Source organism: Bidens hawaiensis, unplaced genomic scaffold, assembly GCF_021521415.1.
Source record: "Bidens hawaiensis isolate Kalapana, Puna unplaced genomic scaffold, B.hawaiensis_p1.1 tig00028992_1, whole genome shotgun sequence".
NCBI lineage: Eukaryota > Viridiplantae > Streptophyta > Magnoliopsida > Asterales > Asteraceae > Bidens > Bidens hawaiensis.
In genome coordinates, this window is record NW_027494763.1 from 51,855 (window position 1) to 66,366 (window position 14,512).

Below are 14,512 nucleotides of genomic sequence, written 5' to 3' on the forward strand. Positions count from 1 at the left end.
TCAGTTTGGAAGCTCGCATCCGTGTAACCTTTTATAGCGAGTTCCTCCTCACCAGATCCATATATCAGAAACATATCCTTAGTTCTCCTAAGGTATTTCAATATGCTCTTAACAGCCATCCAATGACTGTTTCCTGGATTCTGTTGGTATCTGCTTGTCATGCTCAAAGCGCATGACACATCCGGTCTAGTACATATCATCGCATACATGATGGATCCTATAGCAGAAGCATATGGGATTTGTTTCATCATCTCTTGCTCACCCTTTGAGCTTGGACATTGAGCTGAACTCAATATGGTCCCTCTTTGAATAGGTACAAAACCTTTCTTGGAGTTTTCCATCTTGAACCTTTTCAAGATCTTATCAATGTATGTACTTTGGTTCAAACCTATCAAGCGCCTTGACCTATCCCTATAGATCTTTATTCCCAAAATATAGGCAGCTTCACCAAGATCCTTGATGGAAAATCTACTTCCAAGCCAAGCCTTAACGCTTTCCATGGTTGGAATGTCATTTCCAAATAGTAGAATGTCATCGACATACAATACTAAGAAGGTAATTATACTCCCACTAGCCTTTTTATACACACAAGCCTCATCAGCGTTCTTGATGAATCCAAAATTTTTGATTTCTTCATCAAAACGATGATTCCAAGTTCTAGATGCTTGTTTCAATCCATAGATTGATTTCTTTAACTTGCATACTTTATTAGGATGTTTCGGATCGACAAAACCTTCAGGCTGAACCATATAGACATCTTCCTCAAGATATCCATTTAGGAAAGCGGTCTTGACATCCATTTGCCAGATTTCATAATCATAATGTGCAGCTATGGCAAATAATATCCTAATAGACTTTAGCATTGCCACAGGCGAAAAAGTTTCATCATAATCAACCCCTTGAGTTTGAGTGAAACCTTTAGCTACAAGTCTCGCTTTATAAGTATCCAAGTTTCCATGCATATCAGTTTTTCTTTTGAAAACCCACTTACTTCCAACAGCTTTGGAGTTGAGTGGTGGTTCAACCAATTCCCAAACTTGGTTGTCATACATGGATTGCATCTCAACGTTCATGGCTTCAAGCCATTTGTCACAATCATTCTTGGACATTGCATCACGGTATGTGGTTGGTTCATCCGAATCTACCACGTAGCAACCTTCTACAAAAAATCCATACCTTTCAGGTGGATTGCTAACTCTACCAGATCTGCGAACGTTTTGTGTGTTTTGATCAACCACTTGATCACTTTCAACAACCTCTTGTTGAGTGCTAGTATCAACCAATTGTGTATCATCTTGTGATTCTTGATCCTCATCAAATTTCACTGTTCTACTATTAGTTCCTTCCTCAAGGAACTTAGTTTCCAAGAACTTACCCTTTCGAGCAATAATAACATTTTGCTCACTAGGGTCGTAAAAGTAATATCCTATATCATCTTTAGGATAACCTATAAAGATACATTTAGTGGATCGGACTTCTAATTTGTTTGGGGTGTATTGCTTTACATAAGCTTCACAACCCCAAACTTTTAAGAATGATAGCGATGGAGCCTTTCCATGCCATATTTCAAAAGGTGTCTTCTCCACTTTCTTGGTTGGAGCCATATTCAATATGCGAACAGCGGAAAGTAAAGCATAGCCCCAAAATGATAGAGGTAAAGTGCTTCTAGCCATCATCGATCGAACCATATCTAATAGGGTACGATTTCTCCTTTCAGACACACCATTATGTTGTGGTGTTCCAGGTGGAGTAAGTTGTGAAATAATTCCACAACTCTTAAGATGATCTTGAAAAACACCACTTAGGTATTCACCTCCTCTATCACTACGAAGTACTTTGATTGTGGTCTTGAGTTGTCTTTCTACTTCAGTTTTGAAGTCTTTGAACATTTCAAAAGCTTCATCTTTGTGTTTCATCAAGTACACATAACCATATCGACTATAATCGTCAATAAAGGTAATGAAGTATCTTTCACCATTCCTAGTCATTGGTCTAAAAGGACCACATACATCCGAATGTATGATACCCAATAATTCTTTTGACCTTTCAAAAGTTTTATTAAAGGGTTGCTTTGTCATTTTGCCTTGTAAACAAGATTCACATACATCAAATGAATCATACTCATTTGTTTCTAGAATATCACTCTTGCGAAGAGTTTGCATGCGATTCTTGCTTATATGTCCAAGGCGACAATGCCAAAGATAGGAATCACCCAAGTCCTTCTTGAGTTTCTTGGTGTTGACATTGTACATTGAACTACTATGTGACGTACCAATTTGATCTATTTCATATATACCATTTATGGGTATAGCTTTAAAATAAAATATGCCATTCATCAAAACATGAATATCATAATCAATAAATTTAAGATCAAAGCCACATTGTTTTAAAAGGGACACGGAAATAATGTTTCTTCTTAACTTAGGAGCATACAAAACATTCTTCAAAATTACTTCCAAACCACTTGGAAGCTTTAACAAGTAGTCTCCTTGGGCTTGGACTTCAACTCTTGCTCCATTGCCCATAAAGAGACTAATGTCCCCTTTGTTGAGTTGTTTACTTCTTTTGAACCCCTGCAACAAATTGCAAATGTGAGTTCCACATCCGGTATCAAGTACCCATGTATTTGAAGAAATAACATTTAGTTCAATATGTATAGTAAAGATAATACCTGAGGTATGCCCCGCATCCCTCTTATCTTTTAACGCATTGAGATAGGTCGGACAATTCCTTTTCCAATGACCTATCTCTCCACACTCAAAGCATGGATCTTGCGCCGCAACCTTTTGCTTCTTTTCCTTCGGTTTGGTGGGCGTGATGGCTTTCCTCTTTCCCTTTCCTTGGACGTGGCCCTTGCCCTTAGCAACACTTGCTTTGGGGTTGGAGTTATGTCCCCTTTTTCCTTCATTGATTGTTAGAACGGGTAAAACCCTTTTACCCATTCCCGCTTCGGCCGTTCTTAGCATTGCGTGAAGCTCACCAATGCTTTTGTCCCACCCATTCATGTTATAATTCATGACAAAGGTTTCAAACCTTTTGGTCAAAGAGTTGAGGATCAAATCCGTAGCCAACTCATTAGACACGGGACAATTCAACCTACGAAGCTTTTCGATGTAGCTTTTCATCTTTAGGACATAAGATGAGACGCTTTGGGTTTCCTCCATACGACATGCATGAAACGCTCGAACCGTTTCGAAACGTTCCGCTCTAGCTTGTTGAAGGAACATTTCCTTCAATTGAGTTATCATGTCGTATGCCCCATGATGCTCGAAATCCTTTTGGATTTCGGGAATCATAGTCCCCAACATGAGGCAAGAGGCTTGCACCGAATCTTTGGTGTACTTGACCCAATTGTTATACGCCTCCTCATCTTCCACGTTAGGCTCATCGGGAATGGGATCGTCTAAGACATATGATATCTCTTCTTGCTTGAGAACTATTCTCAAGTTGCGATACCAATCCATAAAGTTATTATGGTTTAGACGATCCTTTTCAAGGATGGTTCTTAAGGATAGGTTACGGGTGTTATGGGTAGAGGTGTTTGCATTGTTAGCGGCCATCTACAAAATTTAACAAAGTTCTATTTAGTATTATAATCAATTTAATTATTAATACCCTTTTATTCCAGATTTTAAAATAATAATTAAATTCTAGAATCCAACGATAAATCAAATTTCGGTTAGGTGACCTTTATCCCGTTATTTGATTTAACAAGGTAGTCAACCTTGACAATTGCAACCCTTTGCAACTTCTAGAGGTATGGGACCATTCGAAATCCTTATTTCGTGTTGGCATGTTTATCCCATCAACACCATTGGATCTCATGCTTAGGTGACCTTTATCACATGGTTTCCAATTCAAGTCGTCCTATTTGTATAAACATGTAAGATTAACATACAAGTGGTTAGGTGACCTTTATCCCACAAATATGTTAATATTACCCTAAGTATATTAGTTTGCTCAAAATGGTTAGGTGACCTTTATCCCATTTAAAGTTCCCTAATACATTAAGTGTCATACAAAAGGATGGTGTTAGACTTGTTTCTTTGGTAATTATGAAAAAAGGGATTTTAAATTTTTCAAATATTCTAGTTGAAAAACATTATGCCATATCCTAACATGCATTTAGAAATATGGCGATTTTGAAAACCAATTTTCAAGGTTCTAGTTATAATAAAACCAATTTTATTATAAGTGAGTGATCGCTTAGTTTTAATAAACCCATTTAATTAAACTAATTGACGCGATATTACCAAATATATATTAGAACCCGTTTTATGCTTGTTGTCGTTCCTATGTGACGGTTGGGTATCCTAATATCTATCAACCACACATTACATAAAGTAAAACAAACAACCAAGCATACACATGCAAAATATAGTCATAACCGAAAACCGCTAAATTTGACCATACTTGTTAGCCGAAACAAGTATAGGTCATAAGTCACACCTAAGGGACAAAACATGACACAAGGATGGAATGTTGACTCCCACTTGACCTTGCATCCAAATGCTTCAAGTATCCTCTCCAAGTTGTTGTGTTCTTGTTGGGCTTGTTAATGGGCTCCAAACTTCCAAAAGTCTTCTTGGGCCCAAGAGTGAAATTTATGGGCCTAATGGGCTTGAATCCCATGATGGGCCGGTGAGGCCCAACAAGCCCAAAATTTCGGTCCAAGGCCCAAATCCACCAATTCTTGCATCTTCAATTTTTACAAAATGTATCCTAATACATATTTTTCTAAAAAAAAGAAAAATGCAACTAATCTATTTATTACATACCAATTTATGAATAAATAAATTACACAAGCCTAAGATTATGAATTATTACAACCATATTGAATAATAAACATAATCAACATACACAAACAACAATCAACACATCCAAGGTCTAGGTTTCGGTTATGACACAATCAAACATACCAAATGTTCTAAGCATGCAACCTAAGCAACCAATGCCCAAATACCCCAAAACAAAATCGCCCCCCCCCCCCCCCCCCCAAGAGGCTACGGCCAAATTTTTTTTTATTTTTTTTTATATATTCAACATCCAAATGTTAATAATGGTTTCCTAAGATCTTTCCATGCATGTCAAGATCTTACAAAACCATGAGGGGTAAAATCCACCAAATTTTCGGACTTCCCTTTTCACCCATGAAAATCCGAAATTTATGAATAAATAAGGAGCATAAGTCCTTGTAACCGGCTCTTGATGCCATTGTTGGGTTTTATACAAGGTTATCAAAGTTTCAAGTTAACCATTTTAACATGAAAACGCAACGGAAGCTAAGATTTTAAAACTTGTTAATGAACATACCATTATGTTAAAACTAAAACCCGAAGCCAAGGATCAAAATTACAAGAACAAGATGCTCACAAAATGTAAATTGTACCTTCTTATACCTTATGAGAAGATGTAGGTGGATGAAGAAGATGATGTCTTCAAATGGCAAGGTTGCAAAGGAGAAACCCTCAAGCTTTTGATACCCCAAGCTATTAAACAACAACACCAACTTGTTGCTAGGATTAGAACACTTGAATCAAGCTCACAAAACACCCTTTTTCTTTGGCCAAAGTGGCCGTGAGTTTTGGAGAGGAAGAGAGAGTTTTTTTTTGCTTGTTTCAACACTTGAAATTCAAAATGGAAGATACACTAATGCATGTCTTGTGAATGGAGGATGATAAAGTGGTCAACAAAGCTTTTGATTGGACCAAAACCTCCACCCACATGGGGTGGCCGGTTTTATTATTTATTTATTTATTTTTTTTTTTTTTGTGTTTTGATTTAACCATTTAAAACATCTCCATTTATTTTATAAAACTCATTTTTATAAAATGTACATACATTTATATAATTATTTAACCAATTAAATAATTAATTTATATATAAACAAATTATCCAGATAATTTATTTAAATCCTCAAGTGTGTTTGTTTAGAAAACCAATTTTTCTAAACATGTAGTGTTCGGTATTCGTTTAAATGATCAAATCATTAAAAGAATACATTTGGTGTTGTCTAGCTTGTTATTGGGTATGACCCGACTTGGATCAAACACAGTTAGCCACATTAGTATAAGTATGTGTCTCGGGCATACGTAATTCCAACAACATCTGCCCAAATCCGACCCGACCCAGGTACCCGTTTTCGGATCCGATTTTAAGATTTAAAAATTGATTATAATCTTTATAAATTTATCAAATATATATAATAATAATAATTCCTTTCCGCCGTCCCGCCCCTTTTTCTCTCTTGTCGCCGTCCCGCCCCTCTGCTTAACCCTTAAGCCTTGAACCCCTTTTACTCAACTCTTTGCTTGTCCTTTGGTTCTTCCCGCCTAAGGATTGTCTGCGCCGCTCCACGCGCCAGACTCCTTACAAGGAAGCCTGCGTGAAGACCAGTTGTTCCTGCGATATGCGAGGCGAACCGTTCCCGCGGCACGCTAAGGATTGTAGTTCTTCCCGCGGCGCGCTAAGGATTTTAGTTCTTCCCGCGGCGCGCTAAGGATTGTAGTTCTTCCCGCGGCGCGCTAAGGATTGTTCTGTCTGCCTTCGCCCTCGCGCACTCAAGCCTTCTCGCGCTAGACACTTAAGTCTTTTCTCCAGTGTAAGCCAGCCTGTATGCTTTTGAAATATCTTATCTTCTGTGCTATACCTGCCAAGGTATGGGCACAGTAGGCCAGATCTGACATCTGTCCGAAAAGTCACTTTCGGCGCAGCTTGCTTACCAACCCTCTTGGTTGTCAGAAAAAGTAACTGGCATAATCTTTTAAAATCTTCTTTTCCTTGTCTTGATCAGTACTTTGACTGACCCCTCCCATGCTATGAACAGTAACCTGTCAGCCTTCCCCATCCCCTGCAGCTGCCACCATATCTCTTGCTTTTGATATCTTTTGCTTTGATTTGATAAGATCTTTTTCCCCAAATCAAGGGATGTGTTCCCTAGGGTTTTCCTATAAATAAAACTAATTTCTTGGATAATTAAACACTACACTTAAACACTTAAACACTCCCCAAAATCTTTCTCCCTTACTCTCAGCCGAAGATCCTCAGCGACGCCTCCAACTCCCCTCTTTGCAATCCGTCTTCTCTTCTTTTCTGCCCAGAAATCTCGGTAAATAAATAATATATAATTTTTTTAAATAATTTGTTTAAGTGACTTACATATATTCAAGACATAAAAACCAATCGTTAAACCAATAACCTCTTATTTATAGGTTAACTTTCGCTTGTTTAAAAGTTGGTTCTTGCATTATCTTTCAACACACCTTTTACAAGTGAGTAATCTCGTACCTAATCCCCTTTTATTTTTAACGTTTTGGGATGTTCATGTGTTCGTACAACTTGAGTCTTAAACTTGTTTATGAAATTATGTGCGCAAAACCCATGATTTATGGACGTTTACTAGTGTTGTATATTTGTATGTGTTGATCATTAACCGCTTTGATCGGCCTATTCCGAAGTTTTCATGGATCCATTAGATGAACACGGGAGACCTATTGTTACGATTTTTCTTGGTTTGTTTGCACATACACGAATGATTATTTGTTTTTGCTCGATTTGGAGCACGCTATGAACTATGAGCTATGATCTATTTTGGCTTGATCACAATCTGTTTACACACTATGTTGAACACCAGTTATACACATGTTGCGCGCAGTGCTTTGTTATTATCTATTTATATCTATTTATATCTATTAAACTTGATTTCTCACCGACACGCAAGTGTTGACGTTTTATTTTAACACATGTTCAGGTTTGCTGTAGCTGCTTTTGGAAACTCAAGGACACGTAGGATGTTTTCTTTTACTTTGGACCTAGTTTAAAATATAACAAGACAAATTTATGTATTTGAATATTATGAGTTATGATATGTGATTTATGTTAATTTATGGTGCGTTTTGTGCATGCGCAATGAAATGTATTTATTAAATATTGACACCCAAATAGTGTCACGAGTAATGAAACACATCGTAGCACCCCGATGTATAATCCGCCATCGGTCGGGGTGTTACAACCGTGGAAGCTTGGACCGTTAGTAAATCTTTGGCCATGGCGGCGAGGATCGGAAACTCATCCTCCTTACCTCTCCACCAAGCCAGCAAATCAAGACTTCTAAATTCATCCGGAGTCATGTGTTTCACAAAGTTGGTACCACCATACCTTCCAAGTTCACTGCTTGGGGTGTTTACCTTTTGACGTTTACCGGCGTCTTCCCAAATCATGTAGTACATCCCCATTTCAAGGTCGGTTTGGGATTGGGATTGGGCAACAGCTCTTAACGAGTCATGAATTTGGGAAGACGACCCGTATTTTGTAAGGTAGACATCATACATGTTTGACAAGGTGGTGTTGAAAGCATTCTTTAAAGTTTGGCTATAATAGGGGTTTTGATCGTCGTTTAACTCTAGCTCATCACAAATTTTTTCTATTAAAGCTTCAACACCACCAACATTGATGCAAGGGTTTAACGCAGCAGCACATGTCAAAACAGCGGGTAGTTCTTGAAAATATTTTCTAAATTTTTCTTTCATTTTTACACCCATATCAAAATAAGGTGCACCCCTACAATGAAGTTCACTCAACTTTGTGCACATGACAGCAATTTTTGGTAAAGCAATGGGGCTTGTTGGATAGTAAACCCCGGATAAACTAGTTGTGCAAGATTTAAAAATTTGAAGGACCTCCGTAATGATCTCAATCAATAACCAGTTTCTAGGATCGTACGGTGCACATTTACCCCTACTTGACAAAATTTGATGAAACGCAATTAATGATTCTTTTTGTTGGATGGCTTTCTCAAACATATTACAAGTCGAGTTCCATCTTGTTGGACAATCCCAATTTGGCCCCAACCATTGACAATTAGCTTCTACACAAAATTTTTTGTATCTTGAAAATGTTTTATTGTTGCTAAAAACATCTCGTAACATTCTTTTAAAATTGTTTCTTTGCGTTTCGATCACGTTTAACCCATCTTGCACGGCCAAGTTGATAATATGTGCAATGCATCGGCTATGAAAAAACGCTCCATCACAAATAGGTTTATACTTTAATTTTAAATGGCCAACCGCGGCCGTATTGTTGGACGCGTTATCAAACGAAATTGAAAATATTTTATGTTCAATCTTGTATTGTCGAATGACTTTATCCAAGATTTGAAAAATATTTCTACCCGTGTGCGGGTAATCAAACAATTGAAACGCAACGGTTCGTTTCATCATTTGCCACGACTCGGGGTCAACCCAATGAGCCGTCACACAAATGTATGAGTCGGGCGAACCATGAGGTACCGACCACACATCCGTTGTTAAGTTTACACCAGTTTGTAAGTTTGAAAAGTATGAAATTAGTTCGGATTTAGCGTTTTTCCATGCTTTAAGACAATCTCTTCTAAGGGTCGAACGACTTACGTGTTGGTAGTGTGGTTGAACATAGTTTTGCATCATCTCCGTGAATTGAGGGTTGTCGAAGTGGTTAAAAGGAAGTGTTTGTTGAATCACAAAGTTTGAAAACTTTTGACGTACCGCTTCAACGTCGTACGTAAACACCGCTCCTTGATTCGTCATCTCCGGCTGCGAACTACTTCCCGATTCGTCCTTCAAGGCCTTGCAAAAGGGCCTTTGTACATGCGCTTTTAAAGTGGAGTTTGCATCTTTGCCATAAAACTTCAAACAATGTTTGCATCGAGCTTTTTGGCTACCGTTAGACATTTCGCATAGGTCGAAATGTTGCCAAACATCATGGTTTCGTTTATTGTGGATGACCCGAACGACCGTTTCTCCCGTGTTCGAGGCACCCATGTTGACGGATGAAGCAGCACTTTGGGAGGCCATGATAATCGACTACGAAATAAGAGCGTATGGAGTGGTAATGTGGTATAATTGAGCGTGAGATAACAAAATAATCGCGTATGAAATAAACGTTTAGAGCGTTTGGAGTTGTATAATCGAGTGTGATCTAACCAATACCCAACCTAAACTATATATAGATGTTTGTGGGGGTAAAATGGTGAAAAAAAAAAAACGGTCAAAAAAAAAACGGGCATATAGCCGTTACAACGTTCAAAAACCGGTTTTTAACCGGTTAACCGGTTATGGAGAAACCGGTTAACCGGTTTTTCCACAACGGTCAAAAACAGGTTTTTTTATAAACCGGTTAACCGGTTTTTCCATAACCGGTTATTAAAAAAAACCGGTTTTTCCATTAACCGGTTCGTTAACCGGTTTTGGATCTAAAACTTGTAACCGAAATACGAACCGGCGGTTTGTAAACCGGTCAAACCGGTTTTTAAAAAACCGGTTTTCGTAAAAACCGGTTTCCGGTTTAAACCGGTTCCCCAACCGGTTTTTTTGACCATCTCTACCCCAGAGCGCTATGGGCTTTTTTGGGTGGGCGTGTTTCCCACAAAGCACCGGATGGGGAAGAAGGTGTTTGTTGATTGGTTAGTTGGTTGGTTTTATTTATTTATTTAATATAATAATAATAATAAAATAATAATACATGAGGTAATGATTTAAAGAGCTCCATCTACTACACTCATTTTAGCCCATTTTAGCCAAAAGCACCCTATTGTGGTGTGGCGTCATATGGCGCAAAACGCCCCATAAAGGCTTCAATCCACTCACGGTCTAATATGTGTATCATGAGCGGGATTCAGCAGTTTGACCTATAATTTCTCAAATGATTTATATACTATGGCTTCAGTTAACATCTTAAAGCTGCTTTTTGGATTATTTGCATACCTTGTATACGAGGGTTTGATACGGCTTTGCTCTGGAAACAGGTACTTTTAAGAAATAAATTTCCTGTAAAGAAATAGCAAATAAAGACCAACTAAATTAGAGTGCATTTATTAACAATGACAAGCTGTGGAAAACATATAATCATAAAACCACTCATTAGTCATATACTTAAAAGGTTTTCTTTAGTATATATTTAGAAAAACAAAAAAAAATATATAAAAGAAAATTAATACTACATGGGCGTCAGTATGTTACTAACGCAATATGAGGTGTTTGGAATCAAAGTAGAAAGGAATAAATTTTAGGGATTTAAATATTAACCATTATAATTGTCATAAAATGTGTAAACTTGTAAGAATAATAATGTAAGGAAAATAAAAAAGATATACAAAACAAAAAAGAAAATATAGTTCAAAATTCATTAGTTTGGTATATTTAAGTTATTTCTTATGACAAACACACAAAATAGACCTGACATATAAATCTGCCTAAAATAATAACATTGTGAGTTATAAAAATGGAAAAGGTATAATATAGATGAGTGTTATTGATGCATATGAGGTGCTTGAAATCAAAGCAGAAAGGAATAAAGTTCAATCATGACCATCATTTCTTTTCTGCTTCAAACTAACAATGGAATCCAACACATACGCATAAAGTGATTTGATTTTAAATCACTAATCTTTAAAAAAATTATTAATAATATGATCTATCATTCTATCAACATTCATTTGTATTCATGCAGATACATACATATGATACAAACATATATACAAAGAGAGAAAGAGAGAGGAGGGGATACTGGTGAAGGGAGGAAGACAATGGGTGGCCGGATCAGGGAACCGGTGGTGGATGTTGGTGGTGGTCGGAGAGAAGATGCCGTTCTTCGTGGCCATTATATTGGATTAAAGGGATTTGTTTCTCTCCGGATTAAGCTAGTATTTTTACACTTGTGTACTTGTTGTCTTGAGGAAGAGTTTATAAGGTTTCAGAGCATTGAAGGGACCTCGCAAACTTTATTACACATGTTATAGCTATAGCTATAGCTATAGCTATTGCCCACGAGGCCTAGAGTGAGAGAATGCGGTTTGGGGTTGATGCTTGCTACCGAACAGACCAACATAGCTTGTATTTATAGAACATAATATATATATATATATATATATATATATATATATGTATATATATATATATAAGATGAGGTTAAAATAAGAAGTGAAGTGTGTCTAAGAAGTATAGGAAGTGATCTGGTGCGTTAGATTATGTGATCTAATGGTTAAGATTCGTTGTAGTGTTTTTTCTGAGTCTGTTTTATTTTTATACTTGTTTTATAACACTCCAGTGGCATAATCGTTTAGTGTGTTATATTATATATGGAAACATTATCAATCTATTATTATCATTATTTTCATCCAAATTTAAAACACAACACCAAGAACATACATATTACAGTGTCTTTTAAATCAAAATTTAAAAACAACACCAAATTTAAATCCAAATTTAAAACACACCACCAAGAACATCAAAACTAAAACACACTAACTTGAACTCCATTCTAGGCCACACATTTAATTAAATGGATTAGAATATGTGGTTGAGATTAAATCTGGCAAAAAAGTCAAGGTATGAGAGAGAATAAGATGTAAGTGGTTACACTAACTTTTACTTCCGTTACACATGTGTAAAAAGTCGACTCGATGCGTAAAAAATTATGTAATTTTTTTATGTTTATGTAATCTACATATATTACGCATGTGTAAAAAAATTCGAAAAAAAAGTCGTTACACTGAGTTCTTTCGAGTTTTTAAAACTCAAAGGGGTTCTCATTTGAAATCTCCTGTATATATATATATATATATATATATAGGAAAAGTATAAAATGAAAACCCACTTGAGTTGTGAAAACCCTATGTAACATCGTTTTTTTTGTTTTTTTACACACGTAATATATGTTGTAAAATTTAATACAAAACATCGAAAACTAAAAAAAAATTTGTTTCGCTATTTTTTAACATTTGTTTACCAATTTTTATATATGTTTTCAGGAGGGAGAAAAAGTTATATTTATATTTACGTTTTTTATTAACGTTAATTGTGGATCACAAGTTTCAAACTTTAATTAAAAATATGTGGTTGAGAATGAGTTTCTAGAGTTTTCACAAATCAAGTGGGTTTTTATTTTTACCTTACCTTATATATATATATATATATATATATATATAGAGAGAGAGAGAGAGAGAGAGAGAGAAGAAGAAGAAGAAGAAGAAGAAGTATAGAATGAAAACTCATCTGACTTGTGAAAACCTATGAAAACCTTATGTAACATTGTTTTTTTTATATATGTAATATATGTTGTTACATTTAATACAAATTATAAAAAATTGTTTTGCTATTTTTTAACATTTTTTACTAACTTTTATATATGTTTTCAGGAGAGAGAAAAAATTATATTTATATTTACATTTTATTATTAACTTTAATTGTGAAACAAAAGTTTCAATCTTTGATAATAAAAAAAATGTGGTTGACAATAGGTTTCTAGAGTTTTCACAACTTAAGTGGATTTTTATTTTAACCTAATCATATATATATATAGAGAGAGAGAGAGAGAGAGAGAGCAAGATTAGAATAAGAGTAATTTGAATCATTAGATTAGATAAAGGGAAAATTTCCAAAATAGCCTCTTTTAGAGAGAGAAATCCCAAAATAGCCTTTTTTTCCTCAAAAGATTTTATAATTTGGACTGTTAAGACATTGGGAAAAGATAAAATAAAGATGAGATTTCAAAATAAAGTCAGGCAAAAGACGAGATTTGGGGAAATAATGTCGGTAAAGTCCAAATTATTTGTAATCTTAGAGCAAAAGTTCAAATTTTTCAAAAATTTTTTTACTCAAAAAACCATCTTGAGAGACTGTATTATTATGTTTCCTACCTTTTCCATCCATATTTTTAAATTCTTGAAAAAATATATTTTTGACAATTATACCCCTAAACCACCATCACCCACTTGAACCACCACCACCACTACCGCCACCATCCACCACCACCGATCCACCCATCGTCCGCCACCACCATCCGTCACCGCCCACCACTCACCAGAAAACAAAGACGTCACCACACGGTATAATGGCTCACCCACCAACCACCAAACTCCTTACGTCAATGGCAGCTTGCTGCCTGAGCCTCGTCTCCTTGTACGGCACCTTCTTCCGCCGCTCCCTCACCGCATCCGGCCTATCGGAACAGTCCGTTGACGTCGACGAACTCACCACTATCCACTTTTGGGGACCTAAACCCGATAAACGGAAGCCGTCGATCGCTCCTTCTCCGTTGGGTTTTGTGCTCAACTATGCAGCCACGGCGGGGTATGTCACCGCTGCAGCCGTGGCTCCGGCATCACCGGAGTCTTCAAAACGGGAAAGATAACGGGTGAGCATTCGGGTAAGGTTGCTCTGGGCCAGGTTTGTCAGGTGATCGGTGCGATGGTGGATGTGAGATTTGCAGATGGGTTGCCGTCGATCGTGACGGCCTTGGAGGTGATGGATAAACCGACCCGGTACTGCTTCCAAGATTCCGGTAAACCGACAGTTGGTAATGACGGTGGTGGTGATGGGGTAGTGACGGTGGTAGTGACGGTGATGGTGGTTCAAGGTGGTGGTGGTTCGAGGGTATAATTGTAAAAAACATATTTTTCCAAGAATTTGAAAATATGGAGGGAAAGGTAGGAAACATAAAAAAACAGTCTCTCAATGACGGTTTTTTTTAGTAAAAA

At 36.8% G+C, this 14,512-nt stretch overlaps 1 pseudogene across 1 annotated transcript in view; it reads right to left on the reverse strand.

Moving 5' to 3' along the window:
* Window positions 1-11,768, reverse strand: part of LOC143577999 ((-)-kolavenyl diphosphate synthase TPS28, chloroplastic-like) — a 48,116-nt pseudogene extending 36,348 nt beyond the window's left edge. Inside the window, exons 1-2 of the transcript XR_013143199.1 lie at window positions 11,542-11,768; window positions 10,740-10,802 (exon numbers count right to left, since the gene is read on the reverse strand). The product of XR_013143199.1 is annotated as a (-)-kolavenyl diphosphate synthase TPS28, chloroplastic-like (transcript). The remainder of the gene's footprint in view (window positions 1-10,739; window positions 10,803-11,541) is intronic.
* Window positions 11,769-14,512: the final 2,744 nt, after the last annotated feature.